General features: G+C 42.3%; 1 long non-coding RNA gene across 1 annotated transcript; it reads left to right on the top strand.

Annotated features, from left to right (window-relative positions):
* The first annotated feature begins 1,878 nt into the window (after positions 1 to 1,878).
* Positions 1,879 to 14,991, top strand: LOC309374479. Its single transcript, XR_014170601.1, has 3 exons — positions 1,879 to 2,173; positions 9,745 to 9,858; positions 14,433 to 14,991. It is a non-coding gene; the product is annotated as an uncharacterized lncRNA (long non-coding RNA).
* Positions 14,992 to 16,214: the final 1,223 nt, after the last annotated feature.

Below are 16,214 nucleotides of genomic sequence, written 5' to 3' on the forward strand. Positions count from 1 at the left end.
TGACTGCTCAGTAAACAAGACATCTGGAGGAGGCCTACACCAAAAGAGCGTTAAAAGAGCAACCACCCAACAGCTATTCAAGCACAGCATTTGGCTCCTCTTTGTGCCACTGGACAGTCTTGGTAGGAAGATTGCCAAATGTTGGGGAATTGTCAAAGGATGGGGAAGTAAGATGGATCAAAAGCATTGAGAACAGCCACAATGACCGAATGAGAACTGAGCTGGTGTGGCCAAGGAGATAGGATACCCCAGAGCAGAGGTTTTCAACCTTTTCTAGTCCATGGCTCCCTTGATCAACTATAGTCTTTCTGCAGCTCCCCTGTAGGGAAAGGCGCTATCAACCTCAGGATGGAAGCGCCTGCATCCCTTGCCTGCAGAGCCAGCAGCTCCTCACCCCTTTTCGAACACCCTCCCTTGTGGAGTGTTCCCTCAGCCTCCTCTCCCCTCCTTTCTCCTTGCGAGTCCTCCGGGCAGCCACTGCCACCACCTCTGGTCTCTGAGCCAAGAGAGGTGCCTCCTCACACCGCCCCACAGGTGCCTGGGAAGAGGATGCCTCCAGCCTTAGCAACCCGATGGAGACGGGCCAAAGGTGAACGTGAGGCTAGCACCTTACTCACCTTAGGAAGCAACAGTGGCAGCCGCTGGACCTGCATGGTGGAAAGGCTTCCTTTTGATGTTGGGCACTCAGCTCCCAGGCAGGCATAGCACACAGAAAGCACAAGAAAAGACCAGTGTGGTGCCTGCCTGCCTGCCTGGCCTCCCATTTGTCTGTCCATTCCCAACAGCAAAGGATGGTGGACTGGCTGGCTGGGCTCCCTCACCCACTTGCTTGCTTGCCTATTCCAAGGCCACCTCAGCTCCTGGCAACCAGCACCCCCATTTGCCTGGGGAGATTGTGGTCAGGGCCACTGCAACAAACAGCCTCACAAGCCTTTGGGAGGCAGAGACGCGAGAAGGCATCAGAGGAGGGAGGGAAGGAAAGAGGGACAGAGGCTAGAGTTGCCTGTGGCACCCCGACCATCCTTCAAGGCACCCCAGGGTGAAATAACACACTGGTTGTAAACCACTGCCCTAGAGGAATGTTTTGAGTTGGAGGGTATGGAAGGAGTCCTAATATAATGTAAGCAGCCCTGGATAGAGCTCAAATCGCTCCCTGGGGCTCAGACCAGGTTTCAGCCCTGCAAGAAACAGGAGGAGAACACTTACATCATGCTTTTATTTTCACAAAGGAGTAAACACAGACAGTCCCCATGCATATTTGATGAGCAGACAGGTCAGAGGATGAGACTTGCAGGCAGACTTGAGGCACGGCACCTTTAACTTTAGAAATTAAGTACTGAGTGCAAGCCAAGAGCTTCCCAGAATGTAACTATGCTAACACCCAGTTCCAGGAAGGCCCTCACAAAAATAGCTGATGGCTATGCCTTGCCTTTGGTGGTGTTCGCCACCAGGAAAGGCAACCGGTAGGAGGTGTCACCGCAACCCATCTCTAATTACTGTTCATTATTCCCTCTGGCTGCTTTCTGAACGTGTTGTGTGAGCTTCCGCAGACTTTGGCGGAAGTCTGGCTAACATGTCTCATGACCCGAATTCATTGTTGCTTCAAGGCCTGCATTAAATTAGTCTGGGCTATTCTGCATGCAGCCTAATTTCAGTTTGCCACAGTGGCCTAACACACTGTAATATGGCAGAGCCTCAGAAAAGCACCAGATTTAGCAGGGCACAAGGACGTGTTTTGACAGGGCTACACTGTATTTCCAGTCCAATTCTGCATCTAGCCAGGGTTGTTCCCTGTTTCAGACACATACAGAGGTCATTGTGGTACCCTCCTACCCTTTCCCATATGTTTACTCTGCCATTCAGTCTAATTACAGGACTGTGCTGCAGAGGAAGTGCTCCAACGGCTGTGGAGGTAGAAGCTGCTCATCGCCTCTGCCAAATGCACCATCCTGGCACTAACCTGTTTCCCTTCTGACAATGCCAGCCGAGTGTCAACACTGCTGTTGATTTATATAGCACAGAGCATAGCAGGGTTTTATCAGAAAGAGTTTCAATTTGGTGGAGCTGCTGGGTGCAGGGGACAAAGACACAGCAATTTCAGAAACACTCATCAGCACGGCGGCGAAGCAACAACTCCAGCAACAAGGAACTAGATGGGCAGTCATTTTAAACAGTATAATTATTTCAGATACTTAAAGTAATGGAAAGTCCTCAGTTTGACCACAGCATACTTAACGTAATGGTTATTTTATTAATATACTGACAGTGCAATCTGATACATGCCCACCCAAGAGCAGGTCCCATCGAGTTCAATGGGGTTTACTTCCAAGTAAAGTGGGTCTAGGATTGCAGCCTTAGGGATTGATACCCTGCCTTCCCACATATGCTTCATGGTGGCTAACAAAACCAATTAACACACACACATATATATATAAACAAAAACAGCAAAAACAGTATATAAAATCGAATATAATAGTAGGCTGCAATTTTTTTTAAAAAAGGGTTAATATTATCATCCAATTTAAACGGAGAAACCAGATATCATAAAAGGCAATCAAATGTAATGAAAAACACAAGTTTGCTGGCAGTTTCGTAAGAGAAACACTAGGTAGACAAGCCTAGGAAGGGAGCACCATCACTTGAAAATTATGAGCACCATCACTTACAAGGGTCTTCCTCCAGTAACCAACTGATAAGCCTTAGCATGCAGAGGTACCGAGAGAAGGGTCCCTAACACCCAACCCTGAAAAATCATTTGTTCAATTATATGGAATGCTGGTGGGAAGTCCAGGAGAATCCACAGGATTGTTGCTCTCCTATTACAGCTCATTCACCAGGGCAACCAAAATCATTTCTATCCCAAACCTGCCCCAGAAGCCAGACTGAAATATATTTAGAAAAACAGTGTCATCCTGTAGGGAAAATTCAATTTTTAAAACAAATAATAATTTATTTCCTCCACTGCGCAGTATCAAAAAGAAATTTACCAGAGAAATATTACCAAAGTGTGGAATGGATAACAGGGCAATAAACTAGACTGACTCTTAAAATTGGCAGTTAGGTGCTTGAACGGGCCCTGCTTATTCCTCTCTTGGGGGATTCCTTCAGCAGTCCAAAATCAACTTAAGTTGGAATGGATAATTGGTTTTGGACTCCTTCCCTGAAAACCTTTCCTTGTCAAGTTCTTTGGCGAGGAAATATGGCCATTTCTTTCACTGGAAACCTACTTGTAAAGGTCATTTGTGAAACAAAATGGAAACCGGCGTGGTAAGGACTCGATTTTATGGCAATCTGAACAACATCCAATCAAGATGGTTACGACGACGGCCTGATAGAACAGAATTGCAATCTTACATTAATAGGCCAAGATGAATAGACGAGCGCCCGAACCCTGAGGAGACAGAGACAGAGGTCAGTGCTTAAGGCTTTGAACATGAATGCCTCTCTTCCTCCCGTCCCTTTTCACATGTGGCACCGTAACAGTAGCAGACAGATGCTACATAAAGGCAGACACACCTGATTAACCATGAATACAACAGCTGCCGTTTCCCCACTACCCCCTCTATCCACCGCAAGGCTGTTTCCGTTTTGTTTTTCCCTTTCATGAGGAAATTAAGCCCACCATTAAAACCCAAAGTTAGTGGGAGGGTGTCAGCGTTGCGGGTCTTTGTTTCCTTCCTTGCAAATGTGTAATGGCTACCTTCTGATTTTCCCTTTCATCTGAGGCGTGGGCAAGGCCTACAGCAGGCAGAGCAGTCAACACCCAACCTCAAGCACAGGAAGAAAGGAGAGCAAGGGGCAAAAGGCTGGCGATCAGTCCAGGAAGGGAGATAAAGGACGTTTACACAAAGCAGCAGCACCTGATTCCCCCACTGCCCTTTAAAATATTCACTCCATGAGCCAATGGCTTCTAGTTTTTCCATATGATGCTCCTGCAGAGCTCCAAGTACAGTGGTACCTCAGGTTACATACGCTTCAGGTTACATACGCTTCAGGTTATAGACCCCGCTAACCCAGAAATGGTGCTTCAGGTTAAGAACTTTGCTTCAGGATGAGAACAGAAATTGTGCTCCGGCGGCGTGGCGGTAGCAGGAGGCCCCTTTAGCTAAAGTGGTGCTTCAGGTTAAGAACAGTTTCAGGTTAAGTACGGACCTCCGGGACAAATTAAGTACTTAACCCGAGGTACCACTGTATATGGATAGTACTTTGTAAACAGCAATAGCAAGTGTGTCCCTTGCTAACAGCCTTCTAAAACATACTTGTTAATTAGATGTTACAAATCACTTTGGTAGGCAGGTACAAACAACAATAATCACATCATCAGCTGACAGCTTAACTAGCTAGCAATAGCTCTTGCCCAGTACCAGATATGAAGGTCTTAGGAAAATGCTGGCTGCTCTAAGGAGAGGTGGTAGATACAAGAAGTGATGCCGGGTTTCAACAAGGTTAATTGTATTTTGCAGTTCTTGCTACAGTTACCGTATAGATATGCCATTCTTTGCTAACCATTCATGCGTTTGAGCACCTTCTGCTCTCTTACCCTTTAGACTTGTAGCTGTATACAATGGGGAATCGCCTCTTCTCTTTTTAGCCAGTCTAGGGCAGTTTCTTTCTTTGAAACTAAAGTGCATTGCACTCTTCACTTTCCCCTTCAAATGGGAGTAAATAGGCTGTGGCTTGCAAATTTGTTTTAAAGGGCGATAAGCATTTTACAGAGGGAAGTCCCTACACCATTCTGCGGTCACGGGTGACATACTATTCTAAGGAGCTGTTTCACAGATTACCATTTCCCTACACAAAGATAATCTCCATGAGCGAAAATGTGCTTAGCATAAATGTGTGAAGAGAGGTGTGTTTCCTCTGCTGTTTGAGCAAATGGGTCAGGCAGCCATTGCCTTCAGTGGATGCCTGGTCCATGTTCTTACAGCATGAAAACCAATTATGCCACACTTCACACATTATGGTAAACACATTTCCCTACATATGTTTCCTACATTATCTTTATACAGAGAAATAGTAATGTGTGAAACACCCCTAAGGCTAACGCTGTGCAGAACTTTGAAATGGCGACATTACCTGCCCCCCCCCCCAAGATTTAGAATCAAACATCAATGCACATGCAAAAAATAAAATAAATCTTATTTCAGGAGTAGCTTTAGTTCTTTATTTATATCTGTTACTCTTGGAAATAGCTCCAACAAAAAGAGATAAGAGGCTGATTCTGTATCTAAATAAGAACTTGCCTTCTCAAGATCAAAGGTCCAGCAGCAATATGTGATTTCCAATTTTATCCTAGGCATATTTGTTTCCAAAAAAAAGTCCCTTCTCTTAAACGGTGCTTATGCTCAGATAAGCATGCACAGGATTGCAGCCTTATTTTCAGCGTTAAGCATAGGAGTGCAGAGAACTGCAGCCTTCATTTATGAAATGAGGAATACACACAGGCTTTAAAATGTGGATAAAGATTTGTACACAAACTGAATTAAAAACCTAGAAGCATAAGGGTAAGCACTGACAACTCAGAGGATGAACAGTGACAGGGAACAGTTTGGGGGCTGGGGGTGATGCTGAATAAACAGAGGAACAGTCACAAACAGGCAACTTGACAGCCGAAATTGTTTGGATTTTAAATGAGTTCAGTGAACAAAAAAGGGGAGAGATCATTGAACTGTTGCCCATAAATGACAAGCAGTGCAGTAGGAGAAAGAAGACATCCGTTCTGTTTGGCAGCAATAACTTTTAGGAGACTCTCTGAGAAGGACATAGTGCTGGCAAGCAACCGATACTGCTTGGACTATGACATATATCAAAGAAAGAGGGGAAAGGATGTCTGGAAAAGCGCCTGACCTAGGAAGAAAGATAGAGATACAAGAAGCAGTGGAGAAGTCAGTAAGGCCAGAGAAGATGAGAAGTTAAGCCCGTGGGCAACAGCAGAAAGTGCTAATGCAGCATTTAATGATGAGTTTGTGATTGCAAAGTCCTTTTGTTATATCAACTCAACAGGCAAGACAGGAAGGTCAGGGCATCACAGAGGAAAATGTCAAAGCAAATCTCTAGGAGAGCCAAATCCACAGAGTGGGTATGCCCAGATTGGGGGTGATGGAGAATTCAATTAGAAATGGAAACGGGAGAATAAGTTGCTATACTCTACATACTGGTCAGAAATCAGGCCAGTGGACATGAACACTGTATGCTGTCGTCTTCTTCTTTTGTCCGCAAATGTAACATAAACAATTACATTACTTTCCCTGTTGTTTTTGACGTTCCCCTTGTACTGAAATTACTTGTGGGATTAATAGCATCATTAATTGCATTTATTTAGGTAGTGAGACGAATAGTGTAGGTTTTAGCAGAAGCCAAAATGTAGCAGAATGGAAACACTGGAAGAGATGGAAATTGCTGTCTCCTTAACATCTTTAGAACAGATGCCACAAAACTATCATTGTCTATTGTTGAGGGAGGAATGCAAAGGGCCCTCAATGAAATACACAATACCCATCCTAGATTTTCCCCAGTTTTAGCCAAATGATGACTGTCTTGTAGCCTTCTAAAAATAGTGGCTACGGGAAGCATCATAAAAGGGGGCAAACCGTCCCACCATTCAAGTTGTTGTTGTTGTTGTTAATTATGTTTATATCCTGCCTTTCTTCTAAGGAGCTCAAAGGGGGGTACATAATTCTCTCCTCCCCCTTTTATCTCTGTGAAGTAGGCCAGGCTAAGAGAAAGTGACAGGCTCCATTTCACCCAGTGAGCTTCATGGCTGGTCTATCAAGGTCCAAGTCCAACACTCTAACTGCTACACCACACTGCCTCTATCTGAATCTAGCATCTAACTATCACAAACACTTGATAGGAAAAAAATAAAATGTGTTTCCTGCTCCTCTAGCATAGTATCCCTTCTGATTTATAGCACTAGTATCTCATAACATTTTGTGCTGCTAATTTTAAGAGAATTGGGGAAGCAGAGGCTGACATTGTGGTATGAAGTCGCAGGTGCTGATGAGTTAGCTCCCTTGCAATGGTTTCTTGGCCTTGAAGAGAGTTCCGTCATTTGAGTGGAGTGTGACATTTGAAACCCCATTCATAGGGGCAAAGGATAGAAGAAGACAGAGTATGCAGAACCCAATGCACTAGCAGCAGAGCACCGCAAAGCAAAAGATTCATAAACATTCAGCCCACAATTTACTTTGATGTTTCTATTTCCAAAAAGATTCCATACATCAAACACTTCATTTACGAAGAAGTGACCTTAAAGGTGCATCGCCAGCTCTTAGACTTTTATTTTACACTATCTCATGCTGTTAACAAAGATCCTATGAAGGGTCTTTGTCCCAGCTGCATAGGCCAGCTCCTTTTCCTTTTTAAGCCAAAGCAATGATATTAAAGGACTATCAACATCCTGTTGTTCTGCTAAAAGCCAATATGCTTTTGCTGTGTTACCAAATCATTCTGTAATTGCAACCGATTGAAATGCCATATAAAAGAGATGATTGTAGTACTGGATATTCATCTCTCTTTTTCAATTATTTGGTTTACTACCCAGTGTGCAATTCTTGTTCTCCTTCCCCTTTTTGGAAATAGTGACATTTGGAAACAATTTGGTTTTACAAGGATAATTCACTTTCGTAGGAATTCGTGAAATGTGACAGTGTAAGGAAATCTGCAATAGTATATGATGATAAAGCCCATTATTCTATTGCTACTCCTAGATAAGACATTTTATTTTATACACTACAAAGCAATCTGAATTAAATAGGCCTTAACTTTCTTTTAAAATATTCCTTTAAATGTATTGTAAAGCTCATTTTTTTTAAAAAAAAACACCCACCAACTTTCTAGTCTTTTAAAAAACCATTTTATCACATTTTAGTTTTTCCTCCATTTATAGTTCTGTTGTTTTCCTTTCCTTTTTTGCAGTTATTGAACTAAAGGCAAAATAGTGCTGAAATTTAAAAAGCCCTTTAGCACCCATTTTAACATGATTTTCAAAACTGAGTGGGGGGAAATGGTTTAAAAATGATGTGCTATAATAAGTCTTAGTCAGTTTCCCACAGATACATTTGTACTCAGAGTAGTTTACAGAAAATAAACAATCTCACTACAATCATCATTGTACATAAAGAAAATGGCGAGTGGTATCCAACAAAATTATTCTATTAGCGCCATGACTTTTGTCTGTGCAATGGGACTTCCTCTCCCTACAGGCCATCTTAGCCCCCCAAATCTGCTCGTTAAAATCGTCTACATATATGAAACACTATATATATATATATATATATATATATATATATATATATATATATCCTTGTTACCTGATCCTCAGGTGATAAGGAGGGCAAAATATGATTCATCACTTCAATCACCTCTCTTTGCACTTACATGCTTCTCAGAAACAGAAAACATTATCCCATCCTTACAAAGCAAGATCAAGTAATAATAATAATAATAATAATAATAATAATAATAATAATAATAATAATTTATTTGTACCCCGCCCATCTGGCTGGCTTTCCCCAGCCACTCTGGGCGGCTTCCAACAAAGATGAAAGATACACTAAAATGTCACATATTAAAAACTTCCCTGAACAGGGCTGCCTTCAGATGTCTACTGAATGTCAGGTAGATGTTTATCGCTTTGACATTTGATGGGAGGGCGTTCCACAGGGCGGGCGCCACTACCGGGAAGGCCCTCTGCCTGGTTCCCTGTAACTTGGCCTCTCGCAGTGAGGGAACTGCCAGAAGGCCCTCGGAGCTGGACCTCAGTGTCCGGGCAGAACGATGGGGGAGGAGACGCTCCTTCAGATATACTGGACCGAGGCCATTTAGGGCTTTAAAGATCAGCATCAACACTTTGAATTGTGCTCGGAAACGTACTGGGAGCCAATGTAGGTCTTTCAAGACCGGTGTTATATGGTCTCGGCGGCCGCTCCCAGTCACCAGTCTAGCTGCCGCATTCTGGATTAGTTGCAGTTTCCGGGTCACCTTCAAAGGTAGCCCCACGTAGAGCGCATTGCAGTAGTCCAAGCGGGAGATAACCAGAGCATAATACAACTATCATTTGCTTTTCATTCTGGCACTTGCTTACATAATATAACTCCATGTGGAATATGAGTCTCCTGTTTATTCTTTGCCCACAAACAATTCTAATAGTTAAGGATATCCTCGACACTTCTCAAAAGCCCTTATCCCTAATGTTTAAAAGACATTTATATAGCCAGTTCTTCCTACCAACTCATTAACACCAGAGTGTGCGTTCCATTTCCTAACAAATGTCACTCCCAGAGCACCTTGGGAGAATCTCCTCCTTTCTTTTCTAAGCTTAAACACTCTCCATCCCTGAAAGTGGTCACCTTTTCCCCTCCCTCTTTTTAACAGGCACTCTTAACCTTCTTAGGAGATTAAGTATCCCAAGATGCCGTGCATGAAGAGAGCACTGGAGAACAGCAAGATGCTACTGTATTGTATTAATGTCACTTAATGGTAACTGTCAGTGATAGTGATGGAATAAATATGGAAAAGGAAATTGCTGTAATTGATTGACAGTCTGCAATCCTCCACATGGAGTTTAATGAGAGGGAGTTGTAAAAAGCTGCCTCTATGCAGGCTATTAATGCAAATCATGTGCACCGGGCCTACTTTCTGAATTATGCAATGCTATGCGAATGTCTGTGTCTAATCCATTTCAGCAACCTTGTCTTTATTCAGAAAAAATAGCCTACTGACATGCTGATTACTGTATTACAGGAGTATCAGAAGTTTGGAGCAAAAAGTGAGTTCCAAGAGCCATGTTATAAATTTTGCTCAGAACAAGAGAAGTGTTTTAACACTGCCCTTACGTTCACCACGCAGTTCTACAAGGTACGTTTGTCAGAGCTGACAGGGATTTACGGGATGAGGGTGGTGAACCTTTTATATGTAGTAAAAATTATCAAAAATTGCTTTTGTTAGAAAACTAGGTAGTTAAACCGCCATCTTGCTTTGGTGAAGTAACTAAATGTAATCTTTGTAATAATATCCTGCATTTCCAGGGAGAATATCATAAAAACTAGAATGGAAGTTTGGAAATTATGAGCCTAAATGACTTAATCATCACTATTATAATAATTTTAATAACACTTTAGAACATTTTGCAGCATGTCATATACATTCATCATCATCATCATCATTTCTTATCACCAAAATTTTTCTAATTTCTAGAGGGGTAGCCATTGGAAGAAAAAGAACAAAGAATTTTGTGGCACTTTGAAGACTAACACATTTATTAATACACAAGCTTTCTGGGCGACAGTCCACTTCATCAGATTGGTTGGCCTTCCCACTGCTGTGATATTCTTCCTGGGTGGCAAGAAGTGAAGCTTCTGAGTGGGCTACCTCTCCATGAACTGGCTGGTAGCAGAGTCGGTACTAGTGGTTCCTAAAGTGGGCTGTGATAGATAGATTAGATAGATGATAGATAGATAGATAGATAGATAGATAGATAGATAGATAGAGAGATGATAGATAGATAGATAGATAGATAGATAGATAGATAGATAGATAGATAGATATTGGTGTATATATATATATATTTGGTCTATATAAGCTGCACCAACGGACTGCATTGTTGCAAAGAGCAGTTATGTAGGATTGCCCTTGAGGTTGATCCAGAAGCTGTAGTTGATGCAGAATGCAGCAGCTAGACTACTAACTGGAGCAGCCTTCCACCAGCATATAACATATCTATTGAGAAAGTTGGACAGGTTGCCAGTATGCTACCCAGCCACATTTAAGGCTTGGATACTTGCGTACAAGGCCCTAAACAACTCAGGACTAAGTTACTTGAAAGATCCCCTGCATCCCTGTTCAGCCACTGCATGATGGTACCTAGGTAATCTGAGGCCCACTCCATTACAGTTCAATGAAGAGCCTTCCGTGTCACAGCACCAGTGGCTGATAGTATGGTAGGGCTGTAGCACTCACCTGACCTTCCAACAACTGAGTTGCTGCTGCTTATCGGGAGGGAGAGTTGGACAGGTGAGGTGACCAAATGTTTTGGCAGAGCCAATGCAGCACACTTGATGGTATGTTTGCACAGCGCTAACCTCCTTGTCGCTTCATGTCTCCAACTCTCTCTGCTGTGCTGCTCAGAGGTCAGGTGAGCGCTACTGCCTATCGCACCATCTGCTACTTCACAACACCAAAAATATGGAATTGCCTCCCTGTACAAATTAGGCACCAGACTTGCTGGTTTTTCAGACCATGGTGGAAAGATTCTTCTGTAGACAAGCTTCCTCAGAGGGGTGAGAACTCAGCCATACTGAATCATCAGGTTGAAAATATTGTTTGCCTTTTTACATTGCTTATTGTTGAATGCAAGGCTTTTTATACATTGCTTTGAATTTCTTTCTCAGATACAAAGCAGTTCACAAATTGTGTAAATATGTAAGAAAAGATGTGGCAGAGATTGGAGAGAAGGCACAATTACTCTTATATAAGATAAGGGCAATAGATGTAAAGCACGGCAATTGTAAATCATGTGCTGTTTTAGAATACAGTTAACAGAGTTTTGTAATGAGGGATTGCTGTATTTAACATTCCAGTCAAAACATAATCAGGAGGAGGAGGAAAACTTATGTTTCTGGTGTCAGATTCAATTAGGACGGACAGAAGCCACAGATGAGAAATAAAAAGCATCTGTATATGGAAGTATGTTAAGCTTTGAAGCTGGTGTGGAAATATTGGCTTAGTTCTTATTTTCCCCCAAGTGTTATGTCGTTTTATGTATGATGTTCACACTTACAAGGATTCCTTGTTAAATAATTCCTCTGCACAAACAACAGGGAATAAACTCCGGCCTTTGATATCGGCAGATTAGGATCTTACAAGCTATCATCGAGATCATATAGCTTTAGATGAGCGGAAGGCATTCTCAGCCAAGGGGAGGAACAACATAAATGCAAAGTACAGAAAATAAGCCATATGATCAACAAAGAGAAACTCGTGACCACAGGAGATCTTCAGTTTGCAATGAACACACTGCAAATCACACATAAATTTCCCATTTAGGAAAAGAGAAAATAGCTTGTTTTGTGACCATTACAAAGGGTGGTTTCATCTATTTAAGCCATTAAATAAGCTTATTCGTTATGGCTATTTTACACTGTTTAAATCAGTGCGATCTTTAATGGGGCCACCTGGAAGGTTATTTTGGTGGGAAGGCAAGATAAAAATCATTTACAGTGCAATCCTACACATTGGATTGTGTTAAATGTTTTAACCGGAAGCAGGCAGCTACCAGCAGGAGCAGAAAGAGCCCAGCTCACCTCTCTTCTGTAAGTAGCAGTGACTCAGCTGCTGGGAGTTGATATGAGTGCTGTCCCTCCATCCCACCACCCACTCCTGGTTTCAGTTGTACTTCAATGTAATGTTTATTGTGTTTCAAATTGTTGTGATACACCCTGAGATCATCTGTAATAAAAGGCAGAAATAAATATAACCATAATGTCTTACTCAGAAGTAAATCCCACTTGGTTCAGCTGCAACACTCTACAGCAGCTGCAGCTTCTGCAACAATTTCAAGGGAAGCACCACATACAGCATGTTGCAGAAGTCAAATTGTGAGGCTACCAACACATGCATCACAGTGACTAAACTATCCCTCTCCACGAAAGGGCACAGTTTGCGTAGTAACCTAAGCTACTTGCCGTTAACTTTGAAAATTGTTCAAATGCAAACAATTGTGGGTGGATGCTCAGTCACAAACATGAGGTACACGCCTCCCCAAACTCCGGGAATCCCTTGGGCAGCAAATATCTGTACTCACATCTGACTACCATTATTAAGAGGCAAGTAACAAACTCCCACAATGTTCGAGAAGCTAAAATCCAGAGTCAATGTGTTTGATGTCAGAGAAAACCCTGAGATTTAAGATACGCAGTCATTTTTTCTCTCTGATTCATAACCATCTTTCCCCTCTGACTCATAACAATCTGGTACGTTGTTGGTTCAGATTTACTTCTGCCACCCTCTTGACTTTAGGAACAGGAACCAGTGCCAGCAGTTTCTCTATCTTGTGTTTCATTACACGCTCAAACTTCTTCTTTGCTCAAACTTCTTATTTTTAACTTACGCCTTTCTGAGCATCTACTATGAAAATAATGGCATCTTTAAAAAGAAATGCAGGAGGACCATAACAAAAGGGGGGAAATTTGGTGGTGCCAAATGAGCCACTGCCACTGAAAACGCCACAAGATATTGCTCTTCTATAATATTTATTTGAACCCATAACAATGAGGAAATATTTCCTTCGTACCCTCACATGGTATTGTAAAATAATTAGGTAGCTTGGAGATGGGAAATCCTGCAGTCTTGTCTGTTCAGACAATCAAGCTGATTGTATGATGGCAACAGCAGAACAGATCCAACAGCCACAAATCTCATTCAGGTCCTATATATGTGGCCTGTGGTGAAGGAACAGGATGCTGTTTTTACTTCACTGGTTACGTATCTGCTTCCAGATTGCACACTGCATAAGGGAAAGACGGCTGGCTCTGCCCCTTACATAACTGAATGCAGGAATGGAGCCCACACATACATACATGTGTGTGTGTGAATATATAAATAAGTGAGCCAATCAGTACCTATACGTTCTCTAAGCACCCAGACACCCAGAGAGCATTTTCTAAGCCTTGAGAGACCAACCCCTTTCCTACCACCAACAATGCTACTCTGTCACTGACATAAATAAAAATGTCACAAGGCAGTTTCATGAAGCCATACCATGAATGCCGGGTATTGAGCCGCAGCAGCTGCGTGGAGACTTTGTGGTTTCTCCTCCGAGACTTTCGCTGCTACTGCTGGCTCCCACTCAAGTCACTACATGCCCTGCCTCCTTGCTGCTGCTAAATTTAATCACATCCTTTTCTATATCATGTCTTCACTTCCTTGTGCTCCAAGATGGGTTAAAATTTGACCCTAGACTAAACTAGCTAAACCAAAGTGTAGTAGTAATAGTAGTAGTAGTAGTAGTAGCAGTAGTAGTAATGTATCTATAAAGAGCCTAGCTTCACTAAAGCAGGGGGGTGAGAGCCTGTGGCTCTCCAGATGTTTTGGACTACAATTCCCATCACCCCTGACTTTCAACCATGCTGGCTGGGGCTGATGGGAGTTGGAGTACTGCAACATCTGGAGGGCCACTGCTGAATCACAGTTCAGTTCATAGAGTGAAATGCATGTGATCAGGCTGGTGGGTACACAACTGGCTTGGACCTGCTGGGAGCCACCAGCTCACCTGGTCATATTTAACTCCGCATTTCCCCAACTATGGGTTGCAAGCCACAAGTGGGTTGTGAAGTCTGTGCAAGTGGATCGTGTGCTTACAAGTAATTTTCATTTTTACCATTTCTTTTGAAATAACAAAGAGGACATTTTGCTCTCTCTCTCTTTTTTAAAAGGAACTCGATTTCCCTCCATCCCAGGGGAGCTGAAACTGGGGCAATTCAAAGAGGCTGTTAAGGCGGCAAATAAGAGACAACTCAGCATCAATTCCAAAGCCAAGAAAAACAAGAAGCAAGAAAACCTGCAAAGAGGAAGTGTTTAATTTAAAGGCATAGGAACCCTGTATGGCCTTAATGATACTTTGTTGGTGACATTCAATAGGGAAGTACAACAACTGCATTTTATTACATCCCTCCCCCACTACCACCCCCAAAAACCCAACTACAAATTAGATCTGGCGGAAATGTACAAGGATAGCAGAGGGAACACTGGACTGCAATGAATTTAGAAGCTCTGTAAAAAGTAAATGAAAAAAATATGGCAATTCCTGAGAAAAGGGCTCATGCTTGCCTCTACTCTGGTCTATTTTGCTTTCCTTGATGTTTCTTGAACAAAATTATTAGTGTGTTGCCTACTGAACCTTGGAAGAGCTAAGGCGACAGTACAGGCAGGACTATATCCCAACTAGCAATAATTGAACTTGGATAAAATGAAAGCAAAATTTTGGAAAATAAACTTTGGCTTGTTTTTATTTCATTTTGCTTTATTTTGTTACTGAACAGAACAATATTTAGCTTTCAGTTTGTAACTGAGTTCAGCCTTAAGCCCACGATACTTTGCCTTATTTTATTTATTTGTAAAAATGTTTATATACAGCTAAATCATTTTTAAAGAAATATCAAAGTGGTTTGCAACATAAAAGCGTAAAAAGGTTTGCAGTGAAGATAGGCAGAAGACCGAGACAAGCCCAAACGGTATTATGGTAGCGTTAATGCCCCACTCCTCTACTATAAAATTACATATGGCACAGATAGAAAAAGGTTTTCTCCCTTTCTTATAGCACTAGACTAGAACTTGTGGACATCCATGAAGCTGAATGGTGGCTAAAGGAAGGACCTCTTCATGCAGCACATGGGAACCCATTCCCATAGGAGGCAGCAATGGCCACCAGCTTGGATGGCTTTAAAAGAGGATTAGACAAATTCATGGAGGATAAGGCAATCAGTGGCTGCTAACTATGATTGCTGTCCTCTGCTTCCACAGTCAAAGGCAGTATGCTTCTGAATACCATTTGCTGGAAACCTCAGGAGGGGACAGTGCTCTTGCATTCAGGTCCTGCTTGCAGGTTTCTCACGGGCTTCTGGTTCACCCCTGTAAGAACAGGATGCTGGACGAGATGGGCCATTGCCTGACCCAACAGGATCTTTTTATGTTCTTATATTTTTACTTGGTGGATGACCAGCACAGGCTGGGGTGTTGAGAAGATCACCACCATCCACTGACCTTTTTCTCGCTAGGAGACCCACCTACCTGGAAACCAGATGTGAAGGATTTTACCTGATGTGGGGCTAGAGGGATGGAACATGTTTGAACTAAAATCTTGATAGATTTTTATGAGTTTGATTAGAGTTTATGGGGTGGCTTTTTAATAACTGAAATATGCTATATAAATTTTATTTGTTTACAGAACTTTTAGACCATACTAAAGGTAGTCACAAGGCAGTTTCTGGCACAGTACATAAAAACAACATATTAGACATAAGAAAACATTGCTACAATTAAAACCACTTAGAAACCAACAACCAGAAATGACAGCAGCTCAGAATAATACTTAGACCTTGGCTAACACAGTTGTTTATTATGCAAACAGGCTGAATGTACATGCTTATCTTTAACGTACCCAGACCCGCTGAAAATATGTGCACGCTGAAAAGATAAAAACACCTAGCTGTTGAAGA

This window comes from Podarcis melisellensis (assembly GCF_964234715.1).
Source record: "Podarcis melisellensis genome assembly, chromosome: 7".
NCBI lineage: Eukaryota > Metazoa > Chordata > Lepidosauria > Squamata > Lacertidae > Podarcis > Podarcis melisellensis.